The sequence below is a fragment of the Lycium ferocissimum genome, chromosome 5 (assembly GCF_029784015.1).
Source record: "Lycium ferocissimum isolate CSIRO_LF1 chromosome 5, AGI_CSIRO_Lferr_CH_V1, whole genome shotgun sequence".
Taxonomy (NCBI): domain Eukaryota; kingdom Viridiplantae; phylum Streptophyta; class Magnoliopsida; order Solanales; family Solanaceae; genus Lycium; species Lycium ferocissimum.
In genome coordinates this window covers 57,927,296-57,945,953 of record NC_081346.1, presented here as the reverse complement: position 1 = coordinate 57,945,953, position 18,658 = coordinate 57,927,296, and the positions used below count along the sequence as shown (strand labels likewise).

The following is an 18,658-nucleotide window of genomic DNA, read 5'->3' as shown; positions in this document are numbered from 1 at the left end:
TCCACCACTTACAAATTTAATTGTTATCCACTATTTGAGGGTAAACAGTTTGGCCCCCACCGTGGGGTATAGGATAATAGTGGTGGTTTAGTTTGCTACTTCCTTTTTCACTTGTTGTTTGAAAATTTGCGGATTCGCGAAAATACATTCGAAATGGCAAACATCGGTCACTCCGGTCATGTGAACAACAACGATATAGTAGCTGAAAACGAGAACAACAACTGGTTACGAAACCCACCTGCTGATCTAGCCGACCCAAATGCGGTCAACTCAAGAGAAGGCCTTAACCGACAGAATACCGTCAACCAAAGAATGCCGCCCTTCCGGCCACGGACCCTTTGAATAGCCATAAGTCAATTACCTTGCCTAGGGCGCGAGGCCAAAAACATCGGATATCTCGGATGAGATTAACTTACGTTTGATATTTGAAATGTTGCAGGACCAGGCGATTGCCATAGCTCAGCTCCAGAGCAAAGACAGCAATGCAGCTTCGGCAAAACCAAAACGGGCTGCTGAACCAAGGTGAGATGAGGCACGAATAATCGAAAGAGACGGATCCGAGGCCGGTTCATCTACCGAGGTTTTGAAAATGCTCAAGACTTTGGAAAAACTGGTTGATTCAACGGAGAAAAGGGTAGAAACGTATAACTCTCGGGTGGATCAGATCCCGGGAGCACCACCGATCTTGAAGGGGTAGGATTTAAAGAGATACATTCAAAGACCTTTCCCTCCGAGTGCGTCCCCAGAGTTAATCCCAAAGAGGTTCAAAATGCCGGACATTCCAAAGTATGATAGGACGACGGACCCACAGGAGCACGTGACCTCTTAAGCTTGCGCCATAAAAGGCAACGATGTCGAGGAAGATGAGATAGAGTCGGTATTGCTGAAAAAGTTTGGTGAAACATTGTCCAAAGGGGCATTGACTTGGTACGACCACTTGCCGAGCATACCATCACTTCTTTCAAGATGCTCACAGATGCTTTTATCAAAGCTCATGTCGGGGCCAAGAAGGTATAGGCCAGTAAGGCGGATATCTTCAGAATCTCCCAAAGAGATAATGAGCTACTACGTGAATTTGTGAACCAGTTCCAAAGGAACGAATAGAACTTACCCCGATCCCGGAAGAATGGGCGGCACAAGCTTTCACTAAGGGGCTCAATCCCCGAAGCTCAACTGCCTCGTTCAAATTAAAGGAGAACTTCTTGGAGTACGAGGCAGTAACTTGGGCAGATGTCCAAAACAGGTACGAGTCCAAGATTTGGGTAGAAGATGATCAACTTGAACTCCCCCCCGGGTCCAATAAATGGTAGCAAGAACCAGAGACAAGGCCATCAAGGGAAAGGTATCGACCATATTCTCAACTGGAGAAATCCAGCTTTAGGTCAGAAAAAGGGAGAAGCGGCCCCAGCCATTTCTCGAGTAGAGGTGATAAGCGAGCTGATCGTGGGTCAAACAGCCAAGGTTTGTTATTTAGAAGCGAAGCCGGTAGTTCAGCCAGTAATGGAGACATACCGAGGTTATCAGAGTACAACTTCATCATCAATACATCAGACCTTGTCTCGGCTATCGGGCATATCACATAAGCCAGATGGCTAAGACCATTGAGATCCGATCCAGCTCAAAGGGATCCGAGCATGATATGTGAGTATCATGAGACTCACGGTCATAGAACCGAGGACTATCGCCAATTAAGAGAAGAGGTGGCTCAGTTGTTGAAAAATTGTCACCTTTGAGAATTCCTGAGTGAGCGAGCCAAAAGCCACTATAAAGGAAGGGAAAATCACAAAAAGGCCGAGCCTGTGGAGCCAAAACATGTGATCAATATGATAATCGGAGGAACAGATATGCCTCAAGGGCCGATGATGAAAAGAACAAAGGTTTCATGTCACACCCCAACCTTGGTGAGGCATGATTGGCACCCGACACCTTACGGAAACCGAGCGAACCAACTGATAACTCGCATCCTCTATGTCTCAAATGGCAAAATAAGGCCAAGAATGCCAATAATGAATATAAAATCATGCACACGTATATACGTAATGGGCCTGCGGCGTCCACATATCCACTAACAAGACATAGCGAGGGGCGCGTACACAAAAATGCGTCTGCCGCAAAGCCTCTATGAACATGACTGAAGTACACAAGTCGGGACAGGGCCCCCGACATACCCTCTTGTCAGAAAAAAAAAAACATATACAACTCAGACTCGGCGATGCTCCAGGAAGAGATGGAGCCCACCAATCAAAACTGGTACCTGAAAGCGGCTACGGCGGAAGATCCTCGTCTCGTCTACCGCACTGCGCGGCATGAATGCGAGCGTCCACGGCGGGACGTCGGTATGAACAATGTACCGAATATGTAAGGCATGAATAGTAGTATGATATCGAGTGAAGATAACATAAGATAAAGTAAGTAATTATACCTCGTACTCTTCTCAAGATCTCTGTCATGTAAACTACTCGTCTACAGGAAAAACATTTCATACACAACATACACAACATACATACCTATGTATTCACATACACTTACTATACATTCATCTCATATACGCACCTCCCTTTCGGGACTCGGTGTTATCCGTACCCCGGCCCTTTCGGGACTCGGTGTTATCGTACTCGGCCCTCGGGGGACTCGATGTTATCCGTACTCGGCCCTTGGGGGACTCGATGTTATCCGTACTCGGCCACCCTGCGGGACTCGATGTTATCCGTACTCGGCCTTGCGGGACTCGATGTTATCCCCGACCGATCGGTGGGATGCAATGCATACATACATACATATACATAAAAATACATAACTGAAATCAACATCATCATTACCATTATCATTATCACTATATACTTCCTTAGAAGATCAACTATCTTAAGGTGAAGTCAACGATGTCATGGGAGTCTCGAGAATCATGAACTTAAATAGCATTGAAAATAGAATCGCCATCGCTATATCTTACCTCGAAAGACCAAGTACTATGAGGTGAGATCAATCTCAAAGAATAGTCTCAAGATCATGAATAAGCTCAATAATATCGTAAGGATCATGGGATTCATCGACTTCTAGCATTTGTGGAAGCAAGGATATTATGGATATGGCACAAGGTTTATAACAAAAGAATCATGCCTTTAGAAAGAAAGGGTTTAGCCTTAACATACCTGTTCCACCTCTTATTAGCTACGCTTATTCGTCCAAGCTCGCAAGTCTACATTTAAGAGGATTTACACTAATGTTAGCCTCTTCATCGCACACTTGTACCAAGTTTCAAATCAAACTATTCTATATTCTGCCGAAAATCGGGCAGCATCTCCCCTGTTTATATGCCTAGCCTGAATTCTCAATTCAACAACCAATAACAAAAACAACAATACCAACATTATCCATAATATTTCCAACTCCAAAATATTCCATATAACAGCCCATATTTCCTCCACAGAATCATTTTATAACAATTTTACAGCTCCTTCTCGGTAAATAAACCAAGATTAATGTTAATAGCAGGAGATTTATACCTTTCTCTCGATAATATTTCTGTATCTTCACTTCTGAACCTTGATCTTAAGCCATAACGCACTGCTATACAATTTTTTAGTTGTAACTATACGCCGTCTAGACCGGGATTTGGGAATTATACCTGGTTTTGGGCTAAAAAGTTGATGGTTGGAAGGTTTGGGAAATTTCTGTAATATTTAAGGAGGTTTTGGGTGTGTTTGGTCAAAAATGAGGGGGTCTCCCCCTTTAAATAGCGGTCCAGGTTCTACCTAGACCGACGTAGAATTCCTTCTGCTCGTTCGTGCCCCCTTTGGGCGCGTTCGCGCAGCCTTAATTTTTCTGTCTGTGCCTTCGTTCAGTAAAAAGGTCATAACTCTTGATCCCATATCGTGTGAGGGCCCATGACATATGGTTGGAAATCTAATTCAATTATCTACAACTTTCATTCTTGGAATTTTTCCAAATTCCAAACTTATAATATCGTTTTGGCCCCTCCAAATCAGATCATCCGAAAATGTTTCCTTAAATCGTCCTTTTGGAGGGCTTATGCCCATATTTGGCTTATGGGTCCTTCTTAGGACTTGCTCAACTTTCCATGTACTACTCATATGTCTCTTCATATGTCCTTAATCAAACTCTGACATGTGGGCCCCACTTAGCGTACAGCAACGAGGGCTTTTCATCAAGTGACATATGAACCAATTCACCCCATATGGTCTCCAAATGTCATGTGTATACCATTATTACACTCTTATAATATAACCTTTCTCCTTAATCCTCACATAACTTTACTCTTCCTCAGGCCCATACTAAGCTATCTACGACCTTGGTAGCGTGAAATTTTCCGGGGTGTAACATTTCAATTACACGAGTAAAATGGACCAGGGATTACATGCCCGAAGGGACTATTTCCTTCGACAATGAGGATGCAGAAGGCATCATTCAACCGCACAATGATACGTTGGTAATCTCTATTCTTATTTTTAAATCTCAAGTTAAACGTATTTTGATTGACCCGGGTAGTTCAGCCAACATTATCCGATGGAGAGTGGTAGAACAATTGAAGTTGTTGGATCAAATCATCCCGGTAGCCCGGGTACTCAGCAGATTCAATATGGCAAGCGAAACTACAAAGGGAGAAATTTCTTTGCCGGTCAACATCGACGGGACCATTCAGCAGACCGTGTTTTATGTCATCGAGGGGGAGATGAAGTATAATGCTTTACTCGGCAGACCGTGGATTCATAGCATGAAGGCGGTGCCATTAACATTACATCAGATGTTGAAGTTCCCAACTCCGGAAGGGATGAAAACTGACCGTGGTGAACAACCCACATCAAGGGAAATGTTCGCGGTCGAGGAAGCCCCCTTCTATTTGAAGAAACCGGTTCAAAAGGTTGATAAGCCAATCAAAGGCAAGGACACCAAATAGCAATTAAAGAATACGGGTTCGAATGAAGAACAGAAGGAGATGAGCCCGAATTGCGAAGAATATGATTTCAGTGTGCCCAGATCATTTACATTACCGGATGATTCGGATGCAACCAAATCGAGGCATGGAAGAGAAAAGGATCATCTTGTTTGTGCATTTACCGGATAGAAAGGTATACACAGGCACAGGGTTAACCTCAGAGCTCAGGAACAAGTTAATTAATTTCTTCAAGCTAATGCCGATTATTTTGCATGGTCCCATATAGACATGATAGGTGTGCCACCAGAGGTGACAACGCATAAGCTCAGCCTCGATAGAAAATTCACTCCGGTCAAGCAGAAAAGAAGACCGATGGCTAAGTTAAAACATGCCTTCGTCAAAGATGAGGTAACAAAGCTTTTGAAAATAGGTTCTATCCATGAGGTAAAATACCCGGACTGGCTAGCTAATGTCGTCGTGGTGCCGAAGAAAGGTAAAAAATTTAGAATATGCGTTGATTATAAAGATCTAAACAAAACATGCCGAAGAATTCGTTCCCTATGCCTCATATCGATCAAATGATTGATGCGACGGCCGGGCATGAGATGTTAAGTTTCCTCGATGCCTACTCCGGGTACAACCAGATCCAGATGCATCCGGAGGATCAAGAGAAAACTTCTTTTATTACCCGATATGAGACTTATTGTTACAATGTCAAACCATTCGGATTAAAAAATGCTGGAGTAACTTACCAACGCCTAGTTAACCGAATGTTCAAAGAACAGATAGGTAAAACAATGGAGGTTTACATTGATGACATGTTATTCAAGTCCCTGGAAACAGAGGACCATTTAAAACATTTGCAGGGTACCTTCGATGTACATCGCAAATACAACATGAAGCTGAACCCGGAGAAGTGTACCTTTGGGGTTCGATCTAACAAATTTTTGGGCTTTATGGTATCAAACCGGGGGATTAAAATTAACCCGGACAAAGTCAAAGCTATTGAGGATATTGAAGTGGTGAACAATGTGAAGGCAGTGCAAAGGCTGGCCGGAAGGATAGCGGCTCTGAGTCGATTCATCTCGAGGTCATCCCATAAAGTCACCGTTTCTTCTCTCTACTGAGGAAAAAGAATGACTTCGTTTGGACACCGGAATGTCAAAAGGCCTTGCAAGAATTGAAACGGTACTTGTCGAGTTCACCCTTGCTGCATCACCGAAGGCAGATGAGCATCTGTTCCTATATCTAGTGGTATCCGAGGTTGCGGTAAGCGGCGTCTTGGTCAAAGAAGAAGGAGGTACGCAATTTCCAATCTATTATGTAAGTAGGACATTAGGGGATGCGGAGACCCGTTACCCGCACCTCGAAAAATTAGCTTTGGCACTAGTAAGTGCTTCAAGAAAGCTAAAACCTTACTTTCAATGCCACCACTTATGTGTAGTAACCACTTACCCGTTAAAAAATGTCATGCATAAACCAGAACTATCAGGTAGGTTGACCAAATGGGCCATAGAGATTAGTGGTTATGACATCGAGTATAAGCCTAGAACGGCTATTAAATCTCAAATCTTAGCCGATTTTGTAGCAGACTTTACCCCCGCCATGATTTTCGAGGGAGAGAAAGAGCTTTTGTTAACTTCGAAAAAGGCTTTGGGTATCTGGACCCTATATACAAATGGGGCCGAGGCTTTAATCCTCGTAGAAGTTGGTGAGCTAAGTCTAAGGTTCCAGTACGCCACGAACGAGTCAAACGAAGAGGCTATGGCCGTAAAGCTCGACTTAACGGACGAACTACGTGAGAATGCGCTGGTCCGTTTAGCAGCTCAAAAGCAGTGAATGGGAAGATACTACAATCGAAGGACAAACCTTCGACATTTCCAAGTTGGGGACTTAGTGCTTCGGAAAATTAACCTGCATACTAAGAACCCCGATGATGGAAAGTTGGGGCTGAACTGGGAAGGACCGTATAAGGTAACCGGAATAACTGGCAAAGGATCGTATCAATTGGAAACTGGGGATGGCCAACAGCTGCACAACAATTGGAACGTGGCACACCTGAAGAAATACTATTGCTAAGGTATGACCCGCTAACCCTTTTAATTATTCTAAAATTCTCACCTATCTTTTTTACAGTGTCGTACCCGAATAAATTACGAAGGTGTTAGAATTAGGTCTGAAAATAGGTGTTGCACTCTTTTTCTTAGCCCTGTTTTGTCCTGAAGTGGGTTCTCTGGTAAGGTTTTTAACGAGGCAACAAGTACAACGTGTTACCCTAAGAAGACGAGGCTAAAGGCCTATAAGCTCGAAGACCAGCTAAGTACTTGGGACTGAATAGTGTTTCCCCGTTCATACTTCTTGGACAAACACTAGAGGACTACTATACCCCCACCAAGACCGAAGAAGAGCTCATCGAAGCAAAATAAGAAACGGAGTCAAGATCGAAACAATTTTTTTTTTTGTAGTTACCTGAACCTTCTGTATTAGGTTTCAATGTAAGGGCTAAACGATCGAATGAATCATGCCCAGGTAGTGTTGCCACAGCAAGAGCCGAAGGGATCAGATGAAATCCTTAGTTTTGTATGAGATAAACATTTGAGATATGAAGAGAAATACTTCTAAAAAGTATGTCTTAAATACGTTCTTTTTATAACCCTCAACTGGGGACTGTTGTCATAAAATCGACAAAGGCACAAAGGTTATAATTAACTGAGCCCAATCCTCTTTTAACCCTCGACCGGGGACTGTCGTCATAAAATTGACAAAGGCACAAAGGTTATAGTTAGCCGAACCTAATTCACTAAACTCAAACAGTCGGAAGAAGGTCAAATAATTAAAGACCTCGACTTAAATGCCCAAGGTGATTCGGAGACGTTTGAACTCACAAAGCATAAAAAGGCCCCGCGGGCAAGCCATCTATAAGCCTTCGGTCGAAATGAAACCGAACAAAATAAAGCCCAAAACCAATGAGTTAAGGTTGGCTCGTTTTTCTAAAAAAAAAAAAAAAAAGGGGTTAAAAGGCTTATGGTGGAACCTCAGCCATTCTTTACGAAGCAAATAAAGCAAGAGTAAGAACTAAATGAATGGTGAAAGTGAAAAGTGAAAAATGGAGAAATGACCGTGACTCGCTTTATATAGGCGAATCTCTGCGACGGTTACCGAAGCCGACCAACCGAGAAAGGACACGTGTCCGAAATTTAATGAGACGTGACTTGAAGCGATGTGACCCTGAAGCGGTTACCCAAGCTGGCCAACCGAAAGGCGAAACGTGGCCGAAGTCAGAAGGACATGACATGAAGATGCGTTTCAGTTCCCGCTTATTTTCGAGGATTGAATAAACTTACTAGGGAAGTCACCGGAAGAATTTTATTCCTTTTTTTTTCCACTTCCCGTCACTTCGGTGCAACTTTGGTCCGGAAAGTGTGGGGACTATCTGTATACGGTAAAAACCGGATAAACTTGTGTCCAATGGGAACCGGAGTAAAGGATAAAGCCAAGGGGTTACTAACGCGTTCAACTCTTCTTCAATACCGAGGGTATTTTACCAGACACGGTAAATCCAAGCCTAAATAGCACACTCAAATATAGGTCCGGATAATCAGTTATGGAGCAGGCCATGCGTCATCCAACCGTTCCGCCACTTGCGGCGACAATAGTACGGATGTCGGTATGCTACGGACCAGCCTTATCCATTTGAGGGTTTTTCTAGAAAGGCTTTTTCTACATTGTACTAGGGCCCCTATCCAGTTTTACAGTTCCCTCTTTACATGCCGTCTGAATTAATACTAATAAACTAGCATTTTATCCGTAACAAATTAAAGGGAAGAAAATGGCAATTGAAATTTAAAAAGATTTAGTAGATGACTTTGACTTTCTGTTTATCATTTTCCGTTTTAACTTCTGTGCTTTCTTCTCAATGCTTCATAAACACGATAAGTCTAGATAACTAAACTTCCGGAGGGCTGCGTAATATCAAAAGGCTATATGTAGGGAGGTAACTAGAATCATGAAAAGTAGATATTATGTTTTTGTAATTCCTATACCCATAACCATAGGCCTATACCTAAATAAAGTTAATGAAATAATTAAGAAGATTCTTAGATTTGAATGGATTACGTCAAAGCCGTATTTAGTTACCATTTAATTCAAAGGTTCTTTGTATTAATACATTCTTAAAATCCAAAAAAAACCGCAAAAACCAAACCAAAATGATTAAACCCGAAAAAACTGAGACCGATAGAATTTATACTATAATGGTTTGGTTTGGTTTGAATATTAAAAAAAAAAAAACTGACTTAATTGGTTTGGTTTAGTTTTAACCAAAAACCGAATCAAACCGAACCGTGAACACCCCTAGTTCTAAACTACCTAAACGAGCTTGAGCTCTTGATGTCTCAATTGTTTTTTGGAAATTTGTTATAACTACACAAGGTTGAAAACCAAATTTCATCGGATTCCATACTTTTGTACTTAATTAGCTTTCACCCGCTATCCTGCAAATGTAATATTACGAAATACCCTTTTCAGACTCACACGCAATAAACTGATCCAGAAATATAGGAGAAGATTCCACGTTTTCCTCCTAACAAATTTTGATTGTATCTCCATCTTCAAATGATCCATATAAATAGAAAAAACAGAAAATATTTGTTTTCACCCGTTATTCCACAGATCAAACTCAAAAATTATATACAGTCGTTGCATTGTCGAATGCAAAACTGATAGCAATGAGCTGATGAAAATTATTAAAGAAGACTGTATACGGTAAAAACCGGATAAACTTGTGTCCGATGGGAACCGGAGTAAAGGATAAAGCCGAGGGGTCACTAAGGCGTTCAACTCTGCTTCAACACCGAGGGTATTTTACCGGGCACAGTAAATCCGAGCCTAAATAGCACACTCAAAATATAGGTCCGGATAATCAGGTATGGAGCAAGCCACGCGTCATCCAACCGTTCCGCCACTTGTGCTGACAACAGTACGGATGTCAGACCGTACGGATTAGCCTTATTCATTTTAGGGTTTTTCTAGAAAGGCTTTTTCTACATTGTACTAGGGCCCATTTATTGTTACCTATAAATAGAGGGCTATCCCTTCCTTATTTAGGTTAGCTTTTTGCTATCCAACACATTGTAATCAGCAAAGTACCATAAATATTTCTTCAAGTATTTTGGCTCGGTTATAAGCGGCTCCTTCCAGATCGGACCAATTCGCAGCATTTGTCAACTCTTCTTCTCTAGTTTCCCTTGCTATTATTTGCTAATATATATCATTACTTATTCATTAGTATCCTATATTATAATTAAATCTAACCACATATCCTATCCACCACTTACAAATTTAATTGTTATCCACTATTTGAGGGTAAACAAAGACATTTTTGTTTTACTGCTTATGCTCTCCGCGAGAAGTAATAAATAAAGTATAGTTGATTAAACGGTAGCTAGAAAAGTTAAAACTGTTTAATTGACATGACCACTCTTTGTTATACAAAAAGACAGGCTGCTTATCAATCTTTATAGCTGTGCATGTAGATGATGTGATAATCACAAGAACAGATTCAACAGAGATAGAACAATCCAAAAGGTTACTCCATGATGCATTCAACATCAAGTACCTTAGTAGACTTCACTGGTTCCTGGGATTGGAAGTCCTTTACAAAGAGGATGGAGCCATTGTCTCCCAACGGAAGTTTGTTTTGGATTTACTAAAAGAATAGGACCACTTCAAGTACAACAGTTTGTCTTCACCCCTTGATCCTAATGTCAAATTGAAGGCAAACAAAGGCGCTGCTCTATCTGATCCTGCTTACTATAAAAAGCTAATTATAGGCAAATTAAACTTCCTCGCCAACATAAGACTGGACATAACTTACAGTGCTCAGCAATTGAGTAAGTTTATCCAATATCCTAGAGAGCCCCATTTACAGGTAGCTTTTCACTTGCTGCGTTATCTGAAAATAGATCCCACTTTTGGAAAATTTTCAAGTCGACAAATTCAAATTGGTCAATAAAGGCTTATTACTGGGTTGCTCGCCCAGACTCTAGAAGATCAGTAATTGGATACCTAGTGCCACTAGGAAACAATCCTGTGAGCTGAAAATCCAAGAAACAAGAAACCATTTTCCTCTCCTCAGCAGAAGCAGAATATAGATCATTGAGTAAGGTTGTCGGAGAGTTGGCCTGGCTGGATAGAATTCTTCAACTATAACTATTCCATTTTTTAAACCAATTGTTATTTACTGTGACAGTCAGTCTGCTTTGCACATTGCCAAGAATTTTGTCTTTCATGAAAGAACAAAGCACATTGAAGTGGATTGACTTTGTGCGCAACAAATTCCAGGATGGACTGATCTCTCTTTACCATGTTATCACCACTGACCACCTAGCTGATATACTCATCACGGCCCTCATAATAAAGCATTCAAGTATCTGACACGTTGGCTCTGAAAGCCTCACATCCAACTCGAGGTCGGGGGGTATTGATATTTACATTGTATATATAGTTGAGTTAGTTAGGCGGTAGTTTATATGTTAAGCAGGATAGTTAGTGCACTGTTAGTTAATTAGTTAGCTTGTACCGTAGATATTTTCATTTGAGCAAATTCAATTCATTCAATGCAAAGTTCTCTGTGGCTCCTCTCTCTTATTCCTCTTCTCATATTTACTCTAGCGGACAAGATTGTCGAATCCACCATTAGAGCTTGTAATCAAAGTTGTGTTTCCCTCAATTGTGTGTGGTTTTGATAATACCAAATAATATTGTATAGAATAAATAAATTTCATCCTTCATCTTTCAAGATTGAAGACACTGAAGGATTTCCTCTGTGTAAATATTACTTTTCCTCTGTGTAAATATTACTTTCTCCATTTCAATTCAGTTGCTGTTTAGTATATCAAAATTTGTTTTACCAACATTCTGATCTAAATTGAATAAAAACCATTTAAATAAATAAATAAATACAGAATCCACAACAATAGTATAAACAACAAATTTTCTCATATTAAGACTAGAAACTATACATTTATAAGCTTCACCCGAAGTTTGACCCTAAAGGCAATAGGCTCTTGAAGGAATAATTTTCTGTGCAAACCGATATCCAAAGAGAAAAGTACAAATCAAAAGCAAAATATTGCATCAAAAAATTCAACATTGAAGAACTATTTGGCCTTCTTTAGATCACCGTGGGATATTTGTATTATATATCATTGAAGAAAAGTTGCTGCTATTTGTGTTGGAGTCGGAACTATATTGTCCAGAGAAATTGTTGATACCTGTATTAGATTCAATTGGAATTGAATAAAGATCTGATGATTCATCTTCATTTCCGTGTCCATTAGCCCAAGGGTTATTTTTGGTAAACTTTCTCAAACTTTCAAGTTCCGACGCTACTTCTTTCATTGTAGGTCTATCTTCTCCATGCAATTTAAGACAACTTTTCACTAGCTCGGCCACCTTTTGGAGTTGCTCAAGACTTCCTTCTCTTACCACTCGACGATCAAGAATTTGAAACAATTGACTCTTTCTCATGGACAGGACAAAATATTCTGCCAAATTGATCTTGTCATCCTCATCATTTCTGTCCCTCGAAATAGGTTTCATCCCTGTTAAAAGTTCTGCAAGAACTACTCCAAAACTATACACGTCACTTTTCTCAGTCAATTGACTTGTGCGAAAATATTCAGGATCCAAGTACCCTAATGTCCCTTGAACCAATGTAGCAATATGTGTTTGACCAAGAGGGATTAATCTTGAAGCTCCAAAATCCGCCACTTTCGCAGTGTAAACATCGTCCAATAATAAATTGGCAGACTTGACATCCCTGTGTATAATAGGCATTTGCGCTGATGAATGAAGGTAAGCAAGTGCACTTGCTGTCTCACTAGCAACTCGTAGTCGATTTTGCAAAGATAACCAAGGTGCTCCATTTCGATTGTGGATATGCTCGTAAAGAGTTTCATGAGAAATGTATTCATAGACCAGTAAAGGCACTTCAGCTTCCAAACAACACCCAAAGAGCCTCACCACGTTTCGTGGTTGACTTGAGTAAGAATAAGTACCTCATTGATGAACTGTTCGATCTGATCCTCGTCCACAAACTTAGATTTCTTAATTGCAACTATGCGGTTATCAGGTAGAATACCTTTATAGACAATTCCATTTCCACCACGACCAAGAATTCTATCACTGGCATAGTTGTTCGAAGCCTTCTTCAACTCCTCCGCTGTAAAAATTTTGGTTGCTTCCACACCACCCTCGTTAGAAGAGATTCGTTGTTTCAAGAGCAAACCACCATTTTGTTGGAAGAATTTCTCCCGAAGTTTAATTAGTTTTCTTTTCTTGATGCTGAAATAAAGCCAAGTCATCCCAACTATTAGGGACATAAAACCAACTCCCATACCTGTGTTTAAACCAAAATTTTATTAGAATTAGAAATCTAAGAGAAGGGACATGCATTCAATTTTATTTTTCACTTCAAGAAAAAGTATTCATTTTTCACTACTGTGTATAATCCATGACCTTTTCAATAAAAAGTGAGCAGGTGGTCTATCTATATGTGATTACATGTAAGTTCAATTTCTGAGAAACTTACCTACAGAAAGCTTGATCCATGGGAACTCCAAGTTCGAGTTTGGTGCAATACAACCACGGCCATTCTTTTTTCCATCACCGGTGTATCCTTCTGGACAGGAACAATTGTAACTCCCCGGTGTATTTATGCAATTGTGTTCACACGAATTGGTATTTGGATCCGCACATTCATCAATATCTAGCATATAAAACAAGGAACACATTGACATATTAATCCACAACGCTTACACCCAAAAGTATGATCAAACGATCAAACAAAATGTGATGAAAATTATGATATTAGGTAATTTCTTTTCATCAGCTAAAGTTTTGGTGTACATAAATATTTGTTTGGTTCAAATAAATTAATTCCTGACACTTCGTGTCTTTTATCTTTTTTGTTTACATATTTACTTGTAGGATGTGACATTGTAAGCTCCAGCATTATTTTGTAATTCAGTAATGGCAACTAGAAGTATTTAATTAGCGTTACTCCTTTTCCAATAGTTGTCGACGTTTTTTGCTTACAATGATGAGATTTTAAACCATATTCTTCGTCATAAGCAATTAAATATTTTAAAAGCTAACCAATAGTATTTTTTGCAGCTATGAATCTTTAAACATTACTTATATAAATAAGTTACTAGTGACCTCATTGCTAGACTGATTCACCTAAAAATTTAACTGATTTTTTTTTTTTTGGAGTAAAATAACAATACTCCCTCTGTTCCACTTTGTAAAGTAATATTTTTTACTTCTTCAGATTCAAATTATGTGAATTTTGATCAATATTTTAAAGTATAATTTTTCATTATATTAACTTGAAAAAAATTGCAACTTACAATATTTATATGTTAAAAGGTACTTCTTGATTCCGAACTAATAGAATTTGTTTGAAGAAAAGGGAGGAAGGCTACACATTCACACGTACCTCACTATGCTAAGATAAATATATATATGTGCCTCTTCCCTATGCAGTCATGGAGGAAGAAAGAGAAAAAGTTTCAATTTAAAAGTCCTGTTTTAGTATTTGACCAGACAAAAATCCTCAATACTAATTATTTTTTCTTGGTAAAACAATACTAATATTACTGCACCATGGTAATATATCATACTATAGTCCTACTAATTAATCTACAACTTTATTAATAATATCCATTTTGATATACTAAATCTAAAATTTATAACTTAATGAAGACCATAACAAATTTGTACTTACATTTTTAAAGGATCGAGTGTCAAGACACCCCCCCCCCCAACCCCCGCCAAAAAAAAAGAATAATATATAGTAAATTAATATTTTTTTTTATATATATATATACAATATATTGAATCCCTTGATTTTATAATATCTTTCCCTTTTTTTATTTGGATTCCCTTACCACTAATAGTTAGCATAAAAGGGGGAAAAAGAGACTATATTGGTATAAATAAAATGGATAATCAAACATGTCAGGAAATAGAGAAATCAAGTTACCTTGGCAAGCTGGGCCGATGTATGGATTGCCTTCATATCCCGGGTTACAGCTGCACCTATAACCACCAAGGCCAGTGTCGGAATCGATACACTGGCTATTACGCAAGCAAGCATAATCGTTACGTTTCTGCGCTTCCACACAACTTATATTTCCAATAGCCCAATCTAGCACAATAGGAACATTATCCAAAATCTTCTTTACAAAATTAACATCACTGAGATCTTGTATGCCATTGAATTGGAATCGACTTGCCTCACCAAGAAATGAATAACCACATGGATTAAAAGACCAAACTAAGCTGTGATTTTGTTTGGAGCTTTGCATTGTTGTGTTGAAATATTTCAAGCCTTTTGGTATTGTTATTTGGCAGCAACCAGCACCCATACATCTTCCTTCAACTACTTGATCTGAACTAATACAGACACTGGGGCAGCCATTAGCGAAGTCGTGTCCAACTATTATTGCAGCTTCGTCACAACCAACGACGGTGAATCTACATAGGTAAATTCACAATTTAGAGTCAGTAAGTTTAGGTGTAAAGAGAAGGCAAAATCAACTCATTTTCAGTGACCCTCCCGAGCAATCTAACTTTAAGCGAATTGAATTATGGCCAGTTTTTTGGCTGAACTCGAAATAACCTACTAATTTATGGTAAAATTAACAAAATGACTACCTTTTGGTAGTTTCCTATCATTATAGCTACCTTTTAAAAATTACCATTTGTAGCTATGTTTTCCCAAATTAAGGTATTTTTTCCGATGTATTTGATGCTCATAAATACATAGTAACACAGTAAAAAATAAAACATATCCCTTGATTTAAGGCCATAACGGTGGGATCAATTAATTAGCTATTAATTGGTATTTTTTACCATACCCTTCCACAAATCAGATTTTAGATTACCTTTCCATAACCATTTTCTATTCCTCCATCCAATCTTCACATTAGAACATAAAAAATCAAAAGTTGAAAATTTGAAAGCATTCGACGACAATATATTTGAAGTTTTCAATATTGATTTCGTTCTTGATTTACCCATGTATTTGATAGCATAACCAATGTATTCGAAGTTTCCAATCAAACCCTATGTATTTTATATTAAATCTCATGTATTTGTGTGAGTAACAATTTGCATCACCCATGTATTTTATAGCGGTAATGTATTTGAAGTTTTCAATATTGATTTCGTTTTGATTTACACATGTATTTGATAGCATAACCAATGTATTTGAAGTTACCAATCAAACCCCAGGTATTTTTATATTAAATCTCATGTATTTGTGTGAGTAACAATTCGCATCACACATGTATTTGATGGATTAATTTGAACAAAATACACAAATATATAGAAAACTTACAATGTATTTTCGTCACTCATGTATTTGAAACGGGATGAACTGATGGAATTAATTTGAACAAAATACACAAAAATATAAAAAAAAAAAAACTTACATAAATACACCACCAACCACAACAATTGGTAGCTATATCATAGAACATACACAAATACATATATTTTTCATCTTCTCAAAATCCTAAAAAACCCTAGACCACCAAAAAAACCCTAGCCACAGATCAAATGCAACTCGGTCCAAATTTATGGGCACTGGTCCACAGCCCAAAAGTCTTGGCATTTACAGCTATAACTTGCCCACAATGGGAGATAAGCCCACAACCATAATGAATGATCATTCTAGTTGGAACATCATTCACATAAAAAAGAAAATGGAAAGGTTATTGCCTTCTTATGTTTAATTTATCCACAAAGCTTGAAATCATGAAAATAAAAAAATAAAAAAATGAGAGAGGGGCGGCCCCACCCGTCGTGGTGGTGGTTGATAGAAGGAGAGAGAAATTTGTTTAGGGATTTGAGAAATGAAAAATCTGAAATTGGTAGTGAGTGAGAATAGAGAAAGTCAAAAATTTATGAAAAAGGAGAGAAAATGATAATGTATATTAAGTGATTAATATTGTTACCATTAAAAAAAATGAATATGGGATTGGGGGTGCTAAATTTTAGTTGTATTTGTGCACCAGTAACTAAAAGTTACTCTATAGCTATATTAGTTAAATTCAAAAAGTATTTATTTATTATTAGTAATTAAAACAAAAGGTAGTTAATATCACTAATTATGTACTAAAAATAGCTATAACACATAATTTTTCCTTAATTATAGGGTCAAAATAATGTAACGCGACAAGTCAAGTGTAATCCGGACCCAAACATACATTGACGCGAGCAAACTTTGAGTGAGTGGAGTCATTTCTCATTTATTGATTTGACATATTTTAATCGCTCAAGTTTGTTCCCTCATTTACCCTGTGCAATTATTTATAATATATAAGCATTTTGTATAAGCTATGTAATTCAAGAAGAAAGCCATCCATAGGTTTAGTTGAATCGTATAAATAGCCTGTTTGATCAAGTTTTTGGAAAGTCAAAAGTATTTATTTTAGAGAATTGAATAAAATAGGTGTTTTTGAGTAGTGAAAAAAGTTGTTTTCGGAAGCTAAAAACAAAATAATTTTTCCCCAGAGTCACTTTTGAAACCTTGACCAAGCACAAATTATTGTTCAATGTTGACAAAAGTTCTTTTCAAATTGATTAGCCAGACACAAACGACTAGTTTCCAAGTTTGAAAAACGCTTTTCAAAATATATAAATTTCAAAATCTTGATCAAACAGACAATAAGTCGCTTTGAATTTAGAGTACCTGTTGAGAATAGAGAAACTGTAAGGACTTGAGGTTCCTAAACTCATCCAAGCAGGATCATCTCGAAGCAACATTCCTGTTGATGAATAACACCTCCGTTTTAACGTACTTGATACGCGCATTTCAGCGTCCGAGATGTCATAAACCGGAATGTTCCATATGAAGGGTTTCGGAGTACCAGTTGTGTTAGTGTCACAATTGATCTCGAAATTCGGGTTTAATGCACAACCAGATCCTAAGCCAATCCCGAAAGGATATGGTACTGTAAGGTTCCCACACTTTTTCGGACATCCTGGTTTTGTAATGTTAGCTGCTTTGGTAATGGTGGTGGTGGTGTTGGTTGGCGGAGATGTGGTGTTTGTCGTTGGAGGAGGAGTGGTGGTGATGGGAGGAGGAGTAGTGGTGTTAGTAGGGATAATTTGGGCGGTGGCTAATGTCAAGATTAGCACAAGTGGGAAAGAAAAAAGAGCAACTTGCCTAAGCTGCATGGTTTTTTGAAAGATAATAGTAATGGAAATGAAAAGCACGTATTGAGCAAAGGGTTATATATATATATATATATAGAGAGAGAGAGAGAGAGAGAGAACTGAGATGAATCCGACCTTAGATAGTGAGATACTAGTAGAAAATTCCTAGTGCTCAGTAGTCAGTAATCAACTACAACGACGTTGACAATCGTAGCTTCGTCCCCAAATAATGTGCCCACAGCGAAGACTTTGACAAAATCAAAGTCGACGAGGAATCATTAACATGGATACAATTCAGTGGTGCAATGGTGAATAAAGTAGATGCAATTTTCAAGATTAGAGTTCAAATTTTAGTAGAGAAAAATATTACTAGGTGAGTATTTCTAATCACCCGACATCTATAATGGTGAAAAGTTGTAGGTTATTTCTTAGGTATGCCCATGTTAGCCGGACACGATAAAAGAAGTTCTTATAAGTTCTGATTTAAGTGTTTCTTTTCTTTTTTTGATTTATTTCCAAAAAAAAATGTTTCTT

At 38.5% G+C, this 18,658-nt stretch overlaps 1 pseudogene; it reads right to left on the bottom strand.

Annotated features, from left to right (window-relative positions):
* Positions 1-11,818: 11,818 nt before the first annotated feature.
* On the bottom strand, positions 11,819-18,206 carry LOC132056942 (putative wall-associated receptor kinase-like 16; annotated as a pseudogene).
* Positions 18,207-18,658: the final 452 nt, after the last annotated feature.